This window comes from Dasypus novemcinctus, chromosome 8 (assembly GCF_030445035.2).
Source record: "Dasypus novemcinctus isolate mDasNov1 chromosome 8, mDasNov1.1.hap2, whole genome shotgun sequence".
Taxonomy (NCBI): Eukaryota; Metazoa; Chordata; class Mammalia; order Cingulata; family Dasypodidae; genus Dasypus; species Dasypus novemcinctus.
This window is the reverse complement of record NC_080680.1, coordinates 110,788,417-110,809,301: the sequence shown is the minus strand read 5'-3', so window position 1 is coordinate 110,809,301 and position 20,885 is coordinate 110,788,417. Positions and strand designations below refer to the sequence as shown.

The 20,885-nt window shown below is 40.7% G+C and overlaps 1 protein-coding gene across 14 annotated transcripts in view; it reads left to right on the top strand.

The window, feature by feature from the left end:
* PALM2AKAP2 (PALM2 and AKAP2 fusion) overlaps positions 1-20,885 on the top strand; it is a 488,418-nt gene that overhangs the window by 354,261 nt on the left and 113,272 nt on the right. The window lies entirely within an intron of this gene.

Sequence of the window (20,885 nt, the reverse complement as noted above, 5' to 3'; positions counted from 1 at the left end):
TTCTGACATTTTTTGCTTGAATGTTTCAAATTTAAATGTATGTCACTGATTCTTGTGAATTTTCCTTTGAAAAACAAAAAGTAACGTCCCTTTTTATTCTAGCTATAACGGGAGATATGTCATACCTAGATTTGTTGTCAGTAAAAGTCGTATAAAGAATATATGGGATGGGGGGGTAGGGGGTATATGGGAACCTCTTTTATTTTTTTAAATGTAACATTTGAAAAAAAGAGAGAGATCATAGAACAAAAAAAAAAAAAAGAAGTGAAAAGTGTATTAAAGAAAAAAAAAGAATATATGAGATAAATTTTTTTCAAGCTTTCCTTTACAATGTGAAGGCTGAACAAATGTTAGAGAAAGAAAGCAAAATGTTACCATGGTAAATTAAATGAAAGACAAGATAGTAACCTGATTGATTAAAAATGTCATCTACTCTTAATAGTAACTATCCAGTACTATTCATTTGCTTGTGATTATGCTTAACATAAATTAGATGGCAATACTTTGAATTGTACTAATGCACTGATATTTGCTTGCAAAGACTGTGACCACATTGGACAGAGGGGGATAAATGCCTATAGTAAAACCTGATTGATTTAGATTTGCTCTTTTGGAACCTGTCATCATTTTGAGAAATTCCGAGTTTCTGAGAGTTTCTTAGAAATGTGTCAGTATAGCTGCAGAGGTAGTGCAGACAGACAATGAAAGACTCGACCTTGTTTTTGTAAAAGCAATGACGTATTCTAACAAAGTGAGTCGTGTCCGAGTACCATTCTCTAAGATTGCTTCTTATCCTGTCTGCTTATCCTTCAGTACCAGGATGTTGACTGGAGTTGTCTTTTTGGCCCATCCAGCTCAGATGTTCTCAATCTCTTTTTTTCCCTCTCTTCTCTTTTAAGTAATGCCTGCACATTTTTAAATAGAAACAGATTTAATTTTTAGTTTACAATAACTGAACCCATTCTGAAAAATTAATACACTCTAGTTCACTTTAATAAATAGTTAAGCAATATAAAAAAGTATTTAAATCCCTAGAAATATTATAGAGTGGTAGTTCTGTTAATGTCAGTCCCTTCTCACTAAGAAATTTGTGAAAACTCTTGATGGATGTCACTGAGGGAAATGCTTCTGTTTAGATCTTCTTTAGGTGTCTCAATTATGCAGCAATCATTTTTCCTTTGGTGCTATCTATTTCCCACCCCATACTGCTTTACAATCCATCATATCCTTGTATCCAAGTTAAATCATAATTCTAAGTGACTGCCGTTCGTCAATTAACTATAGACTCCTCATCATATTTTGTGTCTGCAGCTATTCCTGTTTCTTTACATACAGCTACTTCACATATCCTTGCAGTGTTGATTATTCCTGCATTTTAAACCTAGGAATGGCCTCACTCTCTAAAATATAGTGATGGGAAGGCATCTATGGTAGCTAGAAATGCAGGCAGTAATGCCTCTACCTTTGTTCCATTTAAACATTAATTACAATAAAACTTGATTCATTGACACTTCCCACAAGGAAACTCAGCAGAAATCACTAAAATAGTTTTGTAGCCTCTGTATTGTAAAACTCTCCTTGTGAAAGACACATCCGTATTAGTGCTCAGGTGTTTTCCTTCCGAAAAAGGCATTCAACTTTTCAATATCATAATTGTCCACTATATCTAGCCATTTAATACCATGTCTCATTTTGAAATGACACAATCATGCTTCTAAAAATACACATGACTCAGATGAGTGAACTCACTCATAAACAAATGTCTGTCATTCTGAGGAACAAGACACTGAGAGCAATTAAATTGAAAACACTCTCTAAATACACTGATGTAGGTAGACGCATTATCAGGACCTATACCACAATTTTAAATTACTCAGATTCTGCCAAGCATCGCACCTATACTTTGTGAGTGCTAATGCCATAGAGGCCAATAAACCAGTATTTCATAGCTTCTTCACTATTTTCTTATGCTTACCTTTGTAAGTTGTTTTTACTTGTTCTTGTTTTAAGATTACCACTCTCTTCAGCCTGTATCATCACCATTCACTAGAAGAAATGGGTAGTCAGATTTCAGGGTAGCTTCCATAATATGTCTTATTCTGTTTTGCTGCTTGACCAGACATTGGTTTTTTTAAAAAATGTGGTAAGTATTTTCTAAAACTTTCCTGAGCATGAGAATCACCTGCAACAATGTAAAAAACAACAAAAATATACCATCTAGGTTTCTTTCAAAATTCAGATTCACAAGATCTGGATCAAGGTCTGTATTTGTCAGCCAAAGGGGTGCTGATACAAAGTACCAGAACTCTGCTGGCTTTTATAAAGGGTATTAATTTGGGGGTAGAAGCTTACCCAAAGTCTGTTGCCACATGTTGATGCAAGATGGTTGGCGATGTCTGTGAGAGTTCACCCTTCCTCCTTTTTCTTAAGGTTCTGTGGTTCCAGCTTCTTCAAATCTCAGCTGTAGGCTGGCATAAGGCTCATCTCTCTCCCTGGCCTGTTTCTTTCAAGCTCAGCTGCTCTGTTCTCTTCACAAGGTCAGCTTTAGACCATCAGGCTTATCTCTCTTCTCAGGCCATTTCCATGGAGCACTCCCTCTTCCTGTGTATCTCCTTCCTTGTGTGAGTCTATTTTATCCACACCAAGAGGGTGGGGTCTCAACCCTGCATGCCCTAATCTTAACATAATTTAATCAAAGATATTTCAACTCAATCTAATACAATCAAAGGCTATCACACCCAGAGGAACAGACCAGTTTACAAACATAATCAAATATCTTTTTTTAGAATTCATAAATAATATCAAATTGCCACAGGGTCTGAGAATTAGCACTTCCCTAAGTGCTCCAGGAGGCTTTTATGATCAGTTTTGGAGAATGTTGGTTTGGAAAATATCGAGGGTTGTGTAATGTCTCCACCAAACTCATGTCCACCTAAACATCAGAAAGTGACCTTACTTGGAAATAGATGTAATTAGTTAAAATGAGATCCTACTGGAATAGAGTGGGCCCTCTGTCCAATAGCTGGGATCCTTATAAAAGGAAAATTGGACACACAGAGATACTCGCAAAGAAGAAGATCATGTGAAGACAGAGGCAGAGATTGGAGCTACAAGCCAAGGATGCCAAGGATTTCTGGGAGCCAACTGAAGTTGGAAGAGGCAAGGAAGGAGCCGCACCTAAAGCCTTCAGAGGGAACGTGGCTCTGCAAGTACCATGATTTCAGCCTTCTGGCCCCCAAAACTAAGATAGGCTAAATTTCTGTGGTTTTAAGCCACTCAGTTTATTTGGGTGTTACCACAGACCTAGCGAACCAAGCCAGCACTGACTGAAGGAGTATCCTACATGCCTCATGAGCTCTCTCACTACACTTGGCTGTCCAATTGTCCAGGCTGGTCTGAGATAGAATTTGGGGGCGTCCCTGTTCAAAATCTTTTGATTACTTCCACTTTGAACACTGGAAAAGTCTCAGACTTCTCCTGGCATCCAAGACTTCCTCCCTCTAATTCCAGTTTCCTTTCTAGCCTTATCTTCCGCTGTATCTCTTACTGTACCCGTTCTTGTCTTCTCCATCTAATCTAGTTGTAGCCAGAGTGCTCTTGTAAAAAACAAGCGATCCTGAGATGTCCCTCTGCTTGAAGTCCTGCAGGGCCTTTCCGTTGCTGTTAGAGCAAAGATCAAACTCCTGCAGGTGTTTTGTTTCTTTAAATGCCACGGCTTGCCCCCTCCTAGCCTGGTTAACTCCTCTTTGTATTTAAGTCTTTGGCTCAGTTATTTCCTCCTCAAACAGCACTTTCTGATTAGTGTTGTTTGTTATATGCTCCCACAGCACCTAGTCCTTACCCTTCACGGCCAGTCAGATAAATGACCACAGGCTACAGTGTAGAACATCCACATCCCCTACTAGAATGTCATTTCCATAAAGACATGCATCCCCAGCTCCCATTGCATATGGTGTGCAATTGTCAGTATTGCTGAATGAATAAACACGTGAATGAACCAAGGAAGACCAATCTTCATCTTGGCTGCCAATAAGCCAGACTACTGGCCTTCCTCCAAGGCACGCCCTGTGGTCTCCACGCAGGGGCTTTGTCTTACAGCCTCCCTTCCCTGCTTCCCCTCACCCACCAGTCCCTTCAATGCTTTGTTCGTTTCTATCTTGTTAGGGCCTCTAACTTGCGGTTCCTTTTTTGCCGTTCTTTTTATTTTACACAACTTTATTGAAATATAATTTAATACCATAAAGTTAACGCATTTAAATGTACGAATGTAGCAATTTTTAGTAAATTCACTCATCACCGTAATTCAGGGTTAGAACATTTTCATCACTCCTATTAGCTCCCTCATGCTTATTTACAGTTCCCAGCACCTAGCAAACACCAATCTATGTTCTGTCTTGTAGATTTGCGTTTTCATAACGTACTGTTTTTGTGGTTCATCATGTTGTAGTCTCTATTGATATTTCACCCCATTGCTTCTGCTTTTCCCTGTGGTTTGTGTTATGGATATACTGCAGGGTTTTGTTTTTGTTTTTAAATCCATTCACAATTTTTAAAAAAAGATTTATTTTATTTCTCCCTACCCCCTTGTTGTTTGCACTTATTGTGCACTTGCGGTGTCTGTTCGTCTTCCTTGTTTCTTTAGGAGGCACCGGGAACCGAATCAGGACCTGCTGGGAGGCGCCTAGTTGCTTGAGCCACTCTGCTCCCTGCTTTGATGTTTTTCTTCTTGTGTCTCTTGTTGTATCCTCTTTTTGCTCCAGTTAGCCGTCGTCTTTCAGTGGCACTGGGAACTGAAACAGGGACCTCCCACATGTAGGTGGGAGCCCAATTGGTTGAGCCACGTCCACTTCCCTCAATTCACAATTGATGGGCGTTTGGGTGGTTTCCACTTTTTGGCTTTTATAAATAATGCTGTGAACATTCACAGGTATGTCTTTGTGTGGACAAATGTTTTCATGTCTCTTTGGTAGAGACCTGAGAGTATAATCACTGGGCCATATGTTTTGAAGAACTTCCAGATTGTTTTTCAAAGTGCCTGTACCATTTTACATTCCCACAGATAATGAAGGAGGGTTCCAATTAGTCCAGTAGTTACTGTTCCCTGTCCTTTTATTCTAGCCATCCTAGTGGGGGAAAAGTTGTATCTCAGTGTGGTTTTGATTTGCATTTGCCTGGAGGTATTAGATGCTGAGTGTCCTTTCACAGGCATATTGATGATTCCTATGTAGTTAATATTTTAATGGCTTTACTTCCTTTATTTGCTTGAGGGTGGGTTCCATAGTTTGTTCAATATTAAATTCTGTACCACACACTGCACACTGTCATTGCAGGTGCTAAGTCCATATTTTCTGAGTAGGAGGCCCTCTTTTTCTTTAATTTATTTTTTTATCCCTCCTCTACTTGTGACTTTTTGCTTGCTGTCTGTTCTCTGTGTCCATTTGCTGTGCATTCTTCTGTGTCTTGTATTTATGTATTTATTCTCCACCCTCTTACAGCTTGCTTGTTGCTGCTCTCTGTGTCCATTTGGTGCATGCTCTTCTGTGTTTTTGCTTGTCTCCCTTTTTGTTGCATCACCTTGCTGAATCGGCTCTCTGTGGCACTGGTGGGCCAGGTAGCACTCCATGGTGCCCGGGCTGTCGGCTCTCTGCAACGTGCAGGTGAGCCTGGCCTCAGAAGGAGTCCCCGGGATGCGAACCCAGGACCTCCCATATGGTAGACGGGAGCCCAACTGATTGAGCCACAGCCGCTTCCATGGGGTCCTCTTTTTGACTGGGAATGGGAAAGGAATACTCAACCCCCCTTTCCCCTTTAGGATCATTGCCCTCTGGGGAAGAGGTCTCAGTAATAATTTCTTTCTGTAAATGTTATGAGATTTTATAAAATTGTTTCCCATGAGGATGGGGATTCACAATCTGAAATTCCATAGGGCAGGCTGCAAGCTGGGAATTCCAATGAAGGTTTTTGATGAATTCCCCAGGAGAAGCTTGCTGGCTAAAGTAGAGACGGAAATTCTCTTTTCTGACTGCTGAGAATTATCACTTCTATTTTTTTTTTAAGGAAGTACTGGGGATTGAACCCGAGACCTTGTACATGGGAAGCAGGTGCTCAACCACTGAGCTCTGCCTCTTCCCTATCACTTCTCCTTTCATAGGCCCTCAACTGATTGGATCTCCTCCATTGATTGTAGATGTAATCAGCCATAGATGCGCTCAACTTAGTGATGATTCAAGTCCATGAAATGTCCTCACAGTGACAACTAGGCGCTTGCTTGACCAAATAACTGGGCACTATTTCCTGGCCAAGTTGACACATGAACCTAGCCATCACAGTCTGGTTATTTTCTCCTCACATCTCAGCTTTATGTTTTATTCAATCATATTTATTAGCCTATCAGTATTATATTTTATATATACTAATATCTACTTGTCTTCTCAAAGGAATCTGCTTTGATACAGCATGTAATAGTAAAAAGCCAACTAAGATGGATAAACCTCGACCTCACATTTTTTAAATCCTCTGGATGAGGCAAGCTAGGAAGCCATTCACTTCACCCTTATTTAAGGATAGTGTCCCACAATAAAATAATGAGGAGACTAAATTGCTGGTCCCAGAGCCTCCTTTCTTCTGGGTAGCAAACTGCCCACCACCAACATACTGGAAGTTTCTTTGATTGTTCTCAGCTGGGTACATTGTTTGGAGCCTCAAGTAGTGACTGCTTGGCTCTGGAACTGTTTTCTTGAATTTTGTTTATTTGATGATTCTACAAATCTGTATCAAATAATCCATGTTAAAGGAATACCTCTAATTTCAAATTGGGTGCCATTTTAATCAAATACACCAACTAAATGCCAGATGTTATCTTTACTTTGCCCTCTTGTTCTTTGGCTACTGAGACTATGAACTAAGAGTTTGCAAAAAAGAACAACGAAAATTCTTGTGTATCAGAATTTTTCTCAGAAAGAAGCCTCATATTTTTATTTACATACACAACATTTCTCACTTCTGTAGTTGACCAAGAGACAAAATGAGTACCCTTTAGGCAAGTTAGAGATTCTGGCTTTGGAACAGTTTGGAAAAGGCACGTTTGATAATCAAGGGCATGGGAAAGCCACAGAAATAAACATCGCCTCTCAATATGTAAAACTTGTTTCTGGGAGAGAGATGATTTCCCCTGGCTGGGCAGATGTTCTCTATTACAAAAGAGGAAAAGCATTTAGACAGTTCCGGTAGTGAATAGAGGCCACAGGTTAGAGCTTTCTCTGGCCTTTGCCTTTAAAAAGCCATCCTGCTGAGGGTCTTTTGTTGCCAGTTGCGTAGAGCCAGTTGCCCTTTGTGTTTGATGATGACGACATTAACAGGGATTGTTTTGTGCAGGGGGCTCTGTGTTAAAAAAAGACACATTTGGGGCCAAAAGTCCTTTCTGCATTGTGTACGTACATAAAGATTGTGCTACACCTGCTTCCTTGCCAAAAGAAATATTGTATGGCAGAGTTTTAAAAATCCTTGAAACTACGTAGGGCAGTAGATCTCAGAGGAGGGTGACAGTAGGGGGTGGGGGCACACCAGGTCTAGATGGGGATATTTTCACAGTACCACCTCTTTGAGAATCAACATCTTGAGGATTTTTAAAATATGCATTTTGCATGTTTTCCTATCTGCCTTGTTGTAAACTGTAATATACAGCATTAATGTTGCTTTATTATTTCTATGTATTATACCCTATTTGTCAAATAAGATTTGTTAGAGTGCAGAATAAATGAAGTCACCACTGCTGTCACCTCTCAATTATTTATGTATGGATAAGGAATATTCCTGGCAATTGAAAGATCTCAGATACCTTCTTCTTTGCCATTTTATGTCTTCACCATGTTCTCCTGCCATCAATAATAGCTGATATCAATTGGACATTTGCCATGAGCTGAATACTGTGCTAGGTCCTGACATATGGTATCTCATGTAATCCCAAAAATGACTGCACAAAGTAGGAACTGTCATTATAATAATCCCATTTTACAGATGTGGAAACTGTGGCACAGTGTAGTTACTTAACCAAGATCACAGTGTGAGTATGTGATGGCACCAGGTATTGAACCCAGGCAGAAAGACTCCTTTTAACCTATCTTGGGTACTAATTAATGCAAATTCATTTTACCATTGGCTAAAGCAGAGGAGCTCCAAGGATGGGGCAGGATTAATATTGCCAAATAAATTACAGGACACCCGGTTAAATCTGAATTTCAGATCAACAAGGAGTAATATTTTTACTATAAGTATGTCCCAAACATTGCATACTTCCACCAAGACAGTATTCATTTGTATCTGAAATTCCAATATAACTGGCATTCTCTATTTGCTAAATCTGGCAGACCCAGGCAGGAGGGGTGTTGCAAAAAAGGGAATTGCTTAATGTATTTCGAGCATTGTTGTTTGGGATAATTTGTGGGTTTGGATTCTTTTTACCATGGCTTTCTTCATTTCAGGCAAATAATCAAGGGATGATAAAATATCAGCTAACATCTGGTCCTCTTTTTTTTTTTTCTGTAGAAGTAAATGCTTCCAAACCTCAAGGTTTGTGTTGGTATTTCTACACAATGAAACTATGGGAAACCTCCCACTGTTTTGTTTTGTTTCCTCTCTTGAACTAAAACATTTCCTCCTTCTGGACACTTTTTAGAAGCCTGGTCTAGGATCTTCATTTTAGCTGGGCTATCAGTGTTGGCCTGATTTCCTTTTCTACAGATAGCTTCATCATCCCAGTTTTTGAAAATGTTGATTAAATTGTCTTGTGCTTTTATCAACTCTATTGCTTTATAAAAATCCCCTGTCTCTGAGAGGTCACCTCCTAAACTAAATGGTGTTGGCCTGGATATTCCCAACAAAAATTCTGACATATTTACAGATAGTTCTTGAATACACTAGTCTATTTCCACTTAAGCATATTTCTAGAGTTCCAGTAATGGGAGCAACTAATGAAGATCATACTCTACAAAGAATCTCTTGTTGCGGACTGTGAATATCAGAGCCCAATTACAGACAAACCTGTCTTCTTAGGAATGATCTGTCCCAGTCCAATTAGCTTTGACACAGGGCTCATTTGCAAACACAAGGCTTTCAGCTGGAATAGAACTAAGCAAAGCAAACCAAACACCAAACGCCTTGGGCTTCGGTGTTCTTAAAAGGTAGCCGATCTGGTTTCCATTTAGGCAGAGGTTCACCTGTCCTGTTATATATGAGGGTTTGGAATAACCACAGACTGTTCCTGAAAACCTGGGTAGGACTCACATGGCAGTTTACAAAAGGCCTTGCTCTTCTGAACAAAGTCAGGTATCACAGTCCCATAAAACTTGGGCCTGACGCTCAGGAATATTGGTTGGATTTATAGGAACAATGATCTTGCTTTGTTAGGTAAGCACTTATATCTGTTAATGAGCATCTAGTGCTCCTATCTTCATGAATTATCCAATGCCTTTCCCACTGCTTTCTCTTACCGATCACCCAATGGCCTTCCCTCTTGCTTCTTTCCTCTTGTAGTAAAAACTTACACTTAAACATATACTTGGTGAAAATCATATAATACATGTAAACTGTATGTAAAAAGAGAAAATGTGTGCTCAGACAGGATGATTGATTCATTTGCTAGAAGAGGCTACAAGATTCTAAGAGGTAGACATGCCAAGCCCTGGACTGTGTATTTATTTTGTTAGTTTGTTTGGTTTTTGTCTTTATTTATTTTTTCAATGTTACATTCAAAAAATTTGAGGTCCCCATATACCCTCCATCCCCCTCACTTCACTCCTCCCCCCATAACAACAACCTCCTCCATCATCATGAGACATCCATCACACTTGGTGAATACATCTCTGAGCACCACTGTACCTCATGGTCAATAGTCCACACCATAGCCCACATTCTCCCACAGTCCACCCAGTGGGCCGTGGGAGGACATACAATGTCTGGTAACTGTCCCCACAGCACCACCCAGGACAACTCCAACCCCCGAAAATGCCCCCACATCACATCTCTTCCTCCCACTCCCTACCCCCAGCAGCCACCATAGCCACTTTCTCCACACCAATGCCACATTTTCTTCGACTACTTATCACAATAGTTCATGAATAGAATATCAATAAGTCCACTCTAATCCATACTCTATTCCTCCATCCTGTGGACCCTGGAATAGTTGTGTCCACTCCACATCTATATCAAGAGGGGCTTAGATTCGACATGGATGCTGGATGCAATTCTCCTGCTTTCAGTTGTAGGCACTCTTGGCTCCCTGGTGTGGTGGTTGACCTTCTTCACCTCCATGTTAGCTGAGTGGGGTAAGTCCAATAAACCAGAGTGTAGGAGTTGCAAATCTGTTGAGGCTCAGGGCCTGGCTATCACATGGTCAGTTCAGAGATTCAGGTCCCCTGGGTATACACTAAACCCCAGCGTCAACTACAGATCTGGTAAAAGTAACAGGAGAGGCTTGTGAACAAAGATCACATCTGAGTCCAGCTCCATCACACAGAAACACAAACTCCAAAGTAGGGCCAACTGACATGACACTGAACTCTATCCGCCATGACCATAGAACTGTGGGTCTCTGTAGCCCTCAGAAGAACCAATACCTAAGGTTGTATCCACTTTATCTGTCTCTGGGACTCTGCTGAGGTGTGCATAAGGGTGATCCCTCTAATAACCTCCCGGATCTTTTTGGAGACTCATAGCCATATAAACTCATTTGTCCTTTCCATTTCCCCCTTTTATTCAGGTCAAAAAGCATTTTTAACTCCTGGTATTGTATGTAGACTGAGATATTCTGCTGGTCTGAGTTGACCCTTTATTCAAGGTCATTTTCTAGTTACACCATTAGCTGGTACTTGGTAGTAATCCCTCCGTACCAGGGAGGCTCATCCTTGGGAGTCATGTCCCACGCTGGGGGGAAGGCAACACATTTACATGCTGAGTTTGGCTTTGAGACTGGCCACATTTGAGCAACACGGAGGCTCTCAGGAGGTAACTGTTAGGCACCCTACAGCTCTAGGCCTTGTTCTTATTTCAGGTGCACAGGCTTACAAGTCGTTACATAGTCGTTAGTATCAAGGGCTCATTGTTGGACCTTCCTTCTATTTTGTTCTTTGCTGTTGCACTTGGGGGATTTTTGGTGTTCCTTTAGGGAATGTGATAGGCTCTTCCTCAGAAATGAGCCATCGGAGGTGCCGCATTTATTTTAGTTCAATATTCTTGTGTCTATCCCTGAAAAGAAAATGGTACCAGGAACCACAATCCCCCCTCCTTCCCACAAAGGGATCTGGGCTAAAGGGTAGGGTATTGGGCCAGTCCTCAGACTCTACACATTCACAGATTTCTTAGTATGCAGACCCATTAAGTAGATCTTCCTTGCCTCCCAACCCCTGATTAATAAGGTAGCTTTTATGAAGTTCTCTTTGCATTAGTTCTTCAAATGCAAACCTGGAGTTTTACCTGGTGAGATAAAATTAGATTTTCATCTCAGAGAATGGTTGTTTTTCAGGCTTGCCCTTGAGTCTTCATCCTATCGGCATTCTGATTACATTTTTCATTATTATTCTACTGCAGTGATTCATGAATATGATAAAACAGAAATGCTTCTCCAGTAAATAAAGGAAGATGAAACTACAGTGAAAAAATAGTCCCTTCAGTGAAGTTATAGAGCGATTCAGCACACAGATGTCCTGCAGTATTTGTTAGGAGACTGCTAGACCCACTCTCCCTGAGCTTGGGGCAGTTTCTTTTTTTAAGGTTTTTCTTAAGATATCTGCATTTCTATGATATATCACAAGTAATACAGTATATTTGTTAACTTTTAGGTTAAAAAATCAACTTATTGAATCTTTGAATGTTATGTCACAGGCTCTTATATGTGGCAAACCATATTTAAGCAGATTCAAATTTTGGGGGTGAGTTTTCAAATTAATGTTAATAAATCCTTTGGAGACTTTGAAAACAAAGCTTTTTTAAATTGAGAAATAGACAAATATTCATCCACTAAGAATTATTTTTATTGTTCTTAATGTGTTTGGGACATGTTGATTCTCGCAAGCAAAATATGAACAAATTCCAAATACAAAAAAATATCTAAGTTTATCACTAAGTTTATCTCAAGAATGGCATAGGAAAATCCCTCTTAAGAGAGAAATGGCATTGCAAAAGAGGCAAAGGATTTTTCTTTTTTAAAGAAAAAAATGTGGGGGTGGGGGATATATGGGGACCTCATTTTTTTAATGTAACATAAAAAAAATAAAGACAAAAAAATGTAAAAAACAAAACAAAACAAAGAAAAAATGTGCATTCTCTTTCTAAGCATTTTTCATAGTATTTATCATTTAATTAGGCCTTTTTCCTTCATGTGGATTTTTCTTTGTGGTTTTTTTTTTAATAACTGGGGCCCAGGGAATGAACCCAGGACCTCGAATGTGAGAAGTTTGCACTCAACCACTGAGCCACATTGTCTTCCCTGAGTTAGTTTTTTCATTTGTTTTGCTTGTTGTTTGTTGTTTTTTTTTTTTCAGGAGGCACTGAGAACCAAATCTGGGAACTTCTATGTGGGAGGTGGGTGCCCAACTGCTTGAGCCACATCTGCTCCCCTCCATGTGGATTTTATCAAACTTCCTTATTCTGTAACAGTCATTGGACTTACCCTTCTATCCTCTCCCCCTCTATCATCTTCCTTCTTTCTCTCTTCCCTCCCTTCCTCCCTCTTTCCTCCCTCCCTCCCTCTTTCCCTCTGCTTTTTTTCCCTCCCTTGCTTCCTTCCTTCCTTTTTTTAAAAAAGATTTATTTTTATTTATTTACATACACACACACCCCCCCTTTGTTGTTTGTGCTCACTATCTGCTCATCTTCTCTTTAGGAGGCTCTGGGAACCAAACCCAGGATCTACCATGTGGGAGAGCCTGCTTGAGCCACCTCATCTCCTGGGTTTTTGTGTCTCTCGTTGTCTTTCCTCTTTGTGTCTCTTTGTTTTGCCATCTGTTGCATCAGCTCACCCCGCCTTCCTATTGCATCAGTTCACCTTCTCTAGGAGGCCCCAGGAACCAAACTTCCCATATGGTAGACTGGAGCCCAATCACTTGAGCCACATCCACTTCCCATACTCCCTTTCCTTGTCAGCCTACCTTCCTTCTTCCTCTCAGCACTTACTATGGACCAGGCACTATACTAAATACTTTACCTGCATTAATTCATTTATTTAACACTCATGAGGATGCCATGAGATAGGCACCCTTATTTGTTCCCTTGTACAGATAAAGAAATTGATGACCAGAGAAGGTAGGTGACGTTCCCTGAGGAATGACGTCAGGATTCAATCCCAGGTCTTTAATATTCCAGAGCCCACACTGTAGTACTTTTCAGATGATAAGTATTTACTTTATAATTGGGAAAATATTTTAGTTAAAATTTAATGATGGGGGCATGGCTATGATCCTCTAGGAAAAGGAATTAGTCAAGAACTGATCTGATCTAAGAAACCAATGGCTTTTGGACAGACTACAGGACAGTTACAAAGCAGCCACCTGGCACAGATGAATGGTGATCAATAAATAGCTGGCATCTATTGAAAACCTACCAGGTATGTCCCCTGGCCTTTATAAGCATCAACTCATTCAGTGCTCACCACACTGGATATGGGCACTATATTATTGATATGGATACAGACAGTATAGGGAAAGGCATGATATGGATACTATATCTTGTCCCCTTCTTGAAGACTAGGAAACTGAGGCAGAGGGAGGTAAAGTTACCTGTGGATGGTCCCACCTGGAATCAGGAGAGTGAGGATTCTGCCTCCAGAGCATGTCCTGATAACCATGAGGCATGCTTTCCTGCCTGGATGTTTCCCAGGAAGTGCTGCAAGCTAGCAAACTCACAACCAGTCCTTGCTTGGAATTCAGATTCAAAGCAAAGAAAAGGTGGTAGAGGATGCTTTCCCCTTGGAAGGCATCAATAACTTTCAAGCCACACATTCTTTTGTCCCCCTGACAGGTCTTAAAATAGCTGTGACTGTGATTAAGGAGTGAAAGGGGGAAGAAAGTCACCGATAACTGGAAAGAAAAATCAAAGGTCAATTGTGTTAGCCTCTTGCATGAAATACCAAATTCTTTTTGCAATTGCCTTGTGGGAAAGTCTAGTCTGTTTAGTGTTTTAAAAGTGCCATGTCTTTATCTACTAAAGTAAAGTAAAGTAAAAGTTCAAGCATGACTTTTCCTAGTATATGCAAAAAGGGCTGCTTTAGTGAGTTGGTACTTGGCTTTTGAACAGAAACTTCCTAGAAACGCTGATCAAATGGGGATTTTTAGGACAAATTACTGAGAACATTTTATTGTCATGAGTATAAGAAGTATTTGGCATGCACTTGATACATATCTACTGAATGCCTTGTAAACACAGTACTATTTGCTACGTGCCTGGTGCAGCTCCACTTTCCAATTACATCTGGAATCTGACCACTTCTCACCACTCCACCATTACTTTCCTAATTTCAGCCATCATCTTCTCTTGCCCAGATTACAATAGCTTCTAAATGGTCTCCCTGCTGTTCCCCTTCCTATTTGCAGTACAGACTCCACATGGCAGCCACCACAATACTCTTTTAAAAACCTAAACCAAATCAAGTCCTTTATCCTCTCAAAATCATTCAGTGACTTCTCATCCTACTCAGGGAGATAAGAGTATATACAAGGGGTTGGGCAAGAGGATGAACCATAAAATCTAAGCTACATCAAGAGAGAAGTGAGAATATAAGGAGTGGGGTAGAGAGTCCAGTGGGCACATTGTAGAATCATTGGGTGGAGTGAGTCATGGAGTTGGAGAATTATTTGTCAGCATAAGTAGTGTTGGATGTTTGAAATTGAAGTAATGAAGGGTGTGAAATTATTGGTAATTAGGGCAGGAGCATGGAGTAGATGACTGGGGTAGGGCAGAGGATAAATAATAGTTAGGAAAGAAACGTAAAAAGAGAAGTGCCAGAGTATTTGAACCCTTATCTGCATGGATATTAGAATCATCATGATTTATGATTGGAATGTTGCTGGAGAGAGTTATTGTTGGAGAGAGTGACACGTGCTCAGATTTCAAGTACTGAGGGAGAGTAACTTGGGGAATTTTAGCAAGAAGGGAAGGCAGTGATTTGTCAAGAGCAAAGAGGATGCCCAGTAGTTCAAGGGTGAGAGAGAGAAACTAGCACTTGACTTTACTCACTGCTGTATTTCCAGTACCTATAATGGTGCATCACACATGGTAGGATCATAATAAATGTTTGTTGAAAGGATGAATGAATGAATGAATGGAAAATATGAAATTTGAATTTTGGTAAAAGAACCACTGAAGATTGGTTTAGGAAGCTAACTGAAGTGGCATTGTGCCAGGAAGATGGGACTGTGAAGAGAATAAAGGCAGTGAGAGCTGTGGAGACCATTGCAGTAGTCCAGGTGAATAAGGACGACTGCAGAGGCAGTGGGGACAGTAAGAGGGGCCACACTGACTTGACATGGTGAAGAAGAGGGTTGAGGTGACCAAAGGGTCTATAAGAACCTTAAGCCAGGTGTATATTAGTCAGCCAAAGGGTGCTGATGCAAAATAACCAGACCTGTTGGCTTTTATAAAGGGTATTTATTTGGGGTAGGAGCTTACAGATACCAGGCCATAAAGCATAGGTTATTAACTCACCAAAGTCTATTTCCACATGTTGGAACAAGATGGTTGCTGATGTCTGCCAGGGTTCAGGCTTCCTGGGTTCCTCTGGGCTCAGTGCCTCTGTTTTCTCCACAAGGTCAGCTATAAACTATGAGGGTCTCTAGGCTTTGTCTCTCTCCCCAAGGTCAGCTGTAGACTATCAGGTGAACCGTTCTATCTCTAGCCCCAGTGCTCCAGCTTAAGATTTCAGCATAAAACTCCAAAATCAAAACTCCAACATTAAAAACCCCCAGCATTAAAAAAGCTTCAACTCTGTCCTTTGCCATGCCTTTTATCTGTGAGTCCCCACCCACCAAGGGTGGGGACTTAACACCCTAATGTCATGGCCCAATCAAAGCCTTAATCATAACTTAATCATGCCCAGGGCAGACCAAATTACAACACATAATCCAATATCTATTTTTGGGATTCATAACTATATCAAACTGCTACACCAGGAAATCCAGGAGGAAGACAAGTATGGAGGAGGCTAATGGGGAGTTTAGTTGGAATGTGTAGGCTTGAGGAATATTCTTGGAAAAGTGTTGCGCTCTGCTAAGACTCCAATCTACACTCAATGGTGTATCTCTATGTAGGGGAGGATCAGATTCATGGGAATAGGGAGGACCAAGATTGCAAATAGAGTTTTAGAAGACAGTGGCCTTGGTGACAGGTTGGGGAGGAGGAGTTAGAAGGGCTTTACAGGTAAAGAGAACGTGAGTAAAGGTAGAAGGGGTTCAAGAGCAGAAACTGAGTGGTCCTAACACAGACAAAAGTGAAGCTGGGAAGCAGATTTGGCTCAACTGATAGAGCATCCGCCTACCACATGGGAGGTCCAGGGTTCAAACCCAGGGCCTCCTGACCCATGTTGTGAGCTGGCCCGTGTGCAGTGCTGATGCATGCAAGGAATGCTGTGCCACTCAGGGGTGTCCCCCACATAGGGGAGTCCCACATGCAAGGAGTGCACCCCTAAAGGAGAACTGTCTCATGCAAAAAAAGCGCAGCCTGCCCAGGAGTGGTGCTGCACACATAGAGAACTGATACAGCAAGAAGACACAACAGAAAAAGACAACAGATTCCCAGTGCTGCTGGCAAGAATGCAAGCACACAGCGAATGGACATAGAGAGTAGACAAGGCAGCAGGGAGGGAAGAGAAATAAATAAAAATAAATCTTTTAAAAAAAAAAAGTAAAGCAGGAGGTAGCCCTAAGGCTAGAAGGAACAGGGAGCTGTACCAATGGGTGGGGTCACTTCTTGCCTTGAGATAAGATGGTGCCCTATTTTTGGAGGAACCAGACTTTATAGATACATGTGGGGGAACTCCCTTCAGAGGCCACCCCAAGCTACAGCACACAAGTGTGTCAATAAGGCCACCACTTCCCCTTCCAATAGTCAGGTTCATGGCAGCATCTTGTTGTCAGCCTGCAAAATATTCAAGAATATTGAGAAAGGGATGGAAGTTTTAACAGAAATCAAAGTGAAGCTCTGGATCATAAAGACTGAGATGAAAACATTTCTAGAATATTGTATTACACATGGTAGACATAGCCATGCTGATAGTACAACATCCCGAGCACCTGGGTTATCTGTACAGATGGCCACCACTGCTTCTGAGTCCTGTCTGGCCCCACTGCCAGGGCCACCAGGGAAGGGCCATAAATCTGACCTTGACCTTAAAACCAAATTAGCCGGGGCTTCCCCTCACCAGCCCACATAATTGTTCTTTATTATTTTTCTTTAGAAACAATAAACACACCAAAGAAAGTGAACTTATAGCAAAGTAGCACTTAATTGGGAGTGGGCCTGGGTTTGAGTTCAGGCTTTGACCCATTCTTGCTGTGTAGTTCTCTGCAAATCCCATCCCTTATTTAGGGTTCCGTCTCCTTCACTAACAACTAACCTGGAGCTTTTACCTTGTACCTGGTATGAGCTGTCAGCTTAGCATGGGTGATCTCTTTTATGCTCACAACGATCATAGAATGAGATAGGTCTTCTCATGAGCTGCCTTTCCCAGGTGAGGATTCAGAGGGCTGGAGAGGTTGAGCTTAGTTCACATAGCTAACAAGGGACAGATCCAGGATTGAACCCAGGCCTTTGGCTCCACTGGTTTGCTATATTCTAAACTGAGGAAATTGGCTTGGGTGACATAGAGTGTTCCTTCTAGCTCTTATTCTCTCATCTCTGGCATTTTGATATGCCCTCACCCACCCAGACAAGTAAAGAAAATGCTCAAGTATAAAATGGGAGCAGCAGCGGTGACCACCTATGTAACTGAGGGTTCTTATCTCTGTGCTGGCCCATTTTATCTCAAGCAGACCATAAATTACTCATCAGGCAGGCACTTAGGCTCCTCACTGCCTGAGTTCTTTACAGCAGTCACAAGCAATTTCTGATATCTGGCTGCTTCACCCACTTATATTATGCCCGGCTTCTGAGGCATTTGAGCTTGCAATGCCTGCTCCTAAAATTAACCAGGTACTGGCCTAAAAACAAAAGAGAGGAAGGAAGCAAGGGAGGGAGCACAGAAAAGGGAAAGAAAACTGACAAGCCAGAGAATCTTCATAGACAGCGTGAGCGTATATGCTTCAATTGATTTTATTATAATCTATTGTGGTTTTTTCTAAAGTGATTTTACTTTAGCCATGATCCCATTCCAACAGAGGCTTTTAATATGCCATAGAGAGCTATTAATATTCTCCATATTTAATGACTTTAACAGTTTAAAATCTTGGTACTTATTTTTTTTTCAAAGACTTATTTATTTATTTACTCCCCCACCCCCATTGTCATCATCTTTTTAGGAGGCACTAGGAACTGAACCTGGGACCTCCCATGTGGTAGGCCAGTGCCCAACTGCCTGAGCCACATTGGTTCTCCTTGGTGCTTACTTGGAGAATTACTTTGTTCTTGCTATGTAAAGTTAAACTTGTTCTTGAAAATATAACCCCGTCATCTTCAGTGAACTTAAGTTAACACTACGTTAAGTAATTTAATATAATCAATATAATGGGAAAATCCTGTTTTCTCATTGAACACTTTTCAATATTAAAATGTTCAATAAGTAAAGTGAGATACTACTGTTAAAGACCACCTCTGTGATAATCAGAATTATTGAAATTTAACATTTCATGATTTAGTCTTTTTTGCCCCCTAGTATAACTGAAAATCCTTATGACTCTTTCCATAAATTAACAGCCTGTATTCAAAAAAGTTCTGATGGATACACTTGGGAATTACTGGAAAATGTTACAATCCCATTTTGTAAAAAAACTAAAAAATAATCCTACATCTTACCTAAAACTTTCCTCTTTATTTTGGAAATGAAAGACAAACTTGCATTTATACTAATATAAATCATTTGTGTAATGAGAAGCAAATTCACTTGGTTGACTCTCAGTGAACACTGTCTTCTGGATTCCCCGTTGTTGGCACTATTTTCCACCATCCTATCTGTGAACAGGCTGTGTACATTCCAAATATATTAGGCATATTTTATGTTTTCAATGCCATGCTTAAAGAGAACCTTGTTTTATAATCTCTCTCCATTAGGGCATGAACTCTGGAGTGTTTACTAGATTTTTAAAATGCCTCCGTTGTTAAATGAGATAAAATTCTCAGCCAAAATAACAAAGAGCTTGGACCTCTTAGGACTTTGTTGTTGTTAATTACCAAAGTAATACATGAGTGCATTCTTGTCATTAGCACATAAGCTCTGAGGCCTCTGGAACTGCGAGATGTGGCTCATGGCAGTCTCGTGTAGCCATCTGTGTCTTCTTACTTTCCTCACCAGGGGGATTCTTTGTCCTCTGTGCTCTTTGTCCCCTTCCCACTCTGTTTTATATAAATAGCCTGTTTTCACCATCCTTTGAAACACAGGGCCTCCCTTTTTGATCCTCCTGTATAAATAGCCTGTTTTCACCATCCTTTGAAACACAGGGCCTCCCTTTTTGATCCTCTTCATTGCAGATTTTAGTTTGGAAGATTCTCTTTTTTTCCTTAGGATGGTACGATTTAAATGTATATTACAATGGGCAATCTGAACAACAGATGGCCACATTCTAAATGTAGAGAAAGCACATCCAGGTACAAGGTGGGACAAAAAGAAAACCGTGGCATAGACAAATATTGCTTGGGTCTTGGAATGTTTCAGTGGCGTGTTTGTTTGTTTTTTAACTTTATTTTGTACATTTAATAATTGAAAATATAAACAATTAAAAACTAAAAAGAAAACATAGTTGAATAAAAACATCCATTTCTCATTTAAGTGTACTGGATACCTATATATATTTTTTGAATCGAACGATACATTACACATCATGTTTGGTTCATAGTGAGCAATCATACAGTGTTTGTCCTTCCAGAGGAGTGTTTTTAAAGGGTTTTCCTTCTTTTTTCTTTTTTTTTTAAAGCATCTCAAGCAGCTCTGGTGAGTGTAACCAGGTCACCATTTCCTTATGTTGGAAGGTTTGGCAGAGGACTGGCCAAGTGTGAGAATGCAGAGAAAGGAAATCAATATGGAACAAGCAGGAAAGTAGCTTGCTGGGGCACAGGAAGCCAGAGACTCTGGAGAGGAAATGAAGGAAAAGCAGGCACCACAAACGAGGCCAGGAAGGGGAGTAAATGCATTCCAGGAGCCAAGTGTTCTCACAGGACGCCAGCGTGGTGGCTCTTTTCTCACTGTCTCCTTTCCCTGCCCAAAGATCATTCTGGTTACCCCAAGCGGTTCACAGACCAGACTGTGAAACAGAATCAGATTGAAAGCTTAAAAAAAAAAACCCCACTGATTCCTGGGCCCCAACCCAGCTCCCCAAATCAGAATCTCCTGGGGAAATGGGCCCCCAATTTTCTTTTCTTTTTCTTTTTTCTTTTTTTACTTTTCCAACTATTCTTAGCACGAGCCAGCTTGGAGAACTACTTTACAAAATCTTAAGAGATGCCCTCCCCTCAGCATCCAGGCCTAACTTTAGAGAAGAGGTGGATTTTAGCAGGATCTTTTTAATTTGATAACATGCAATTGTAAGTCAATACAAACAGTTCATAGACTGGCACATGCCAGTCTTATATGTTGTGCATTCAGAAGGTTGATGGTTAAATGTCTAGAGCAGGATCATCTCTTTTATGAAAAAAAAACAATGAAGCTTAAATGAAAGGTGACCTTTTGGCCTTTAAGTAAGAATCAGAGATCA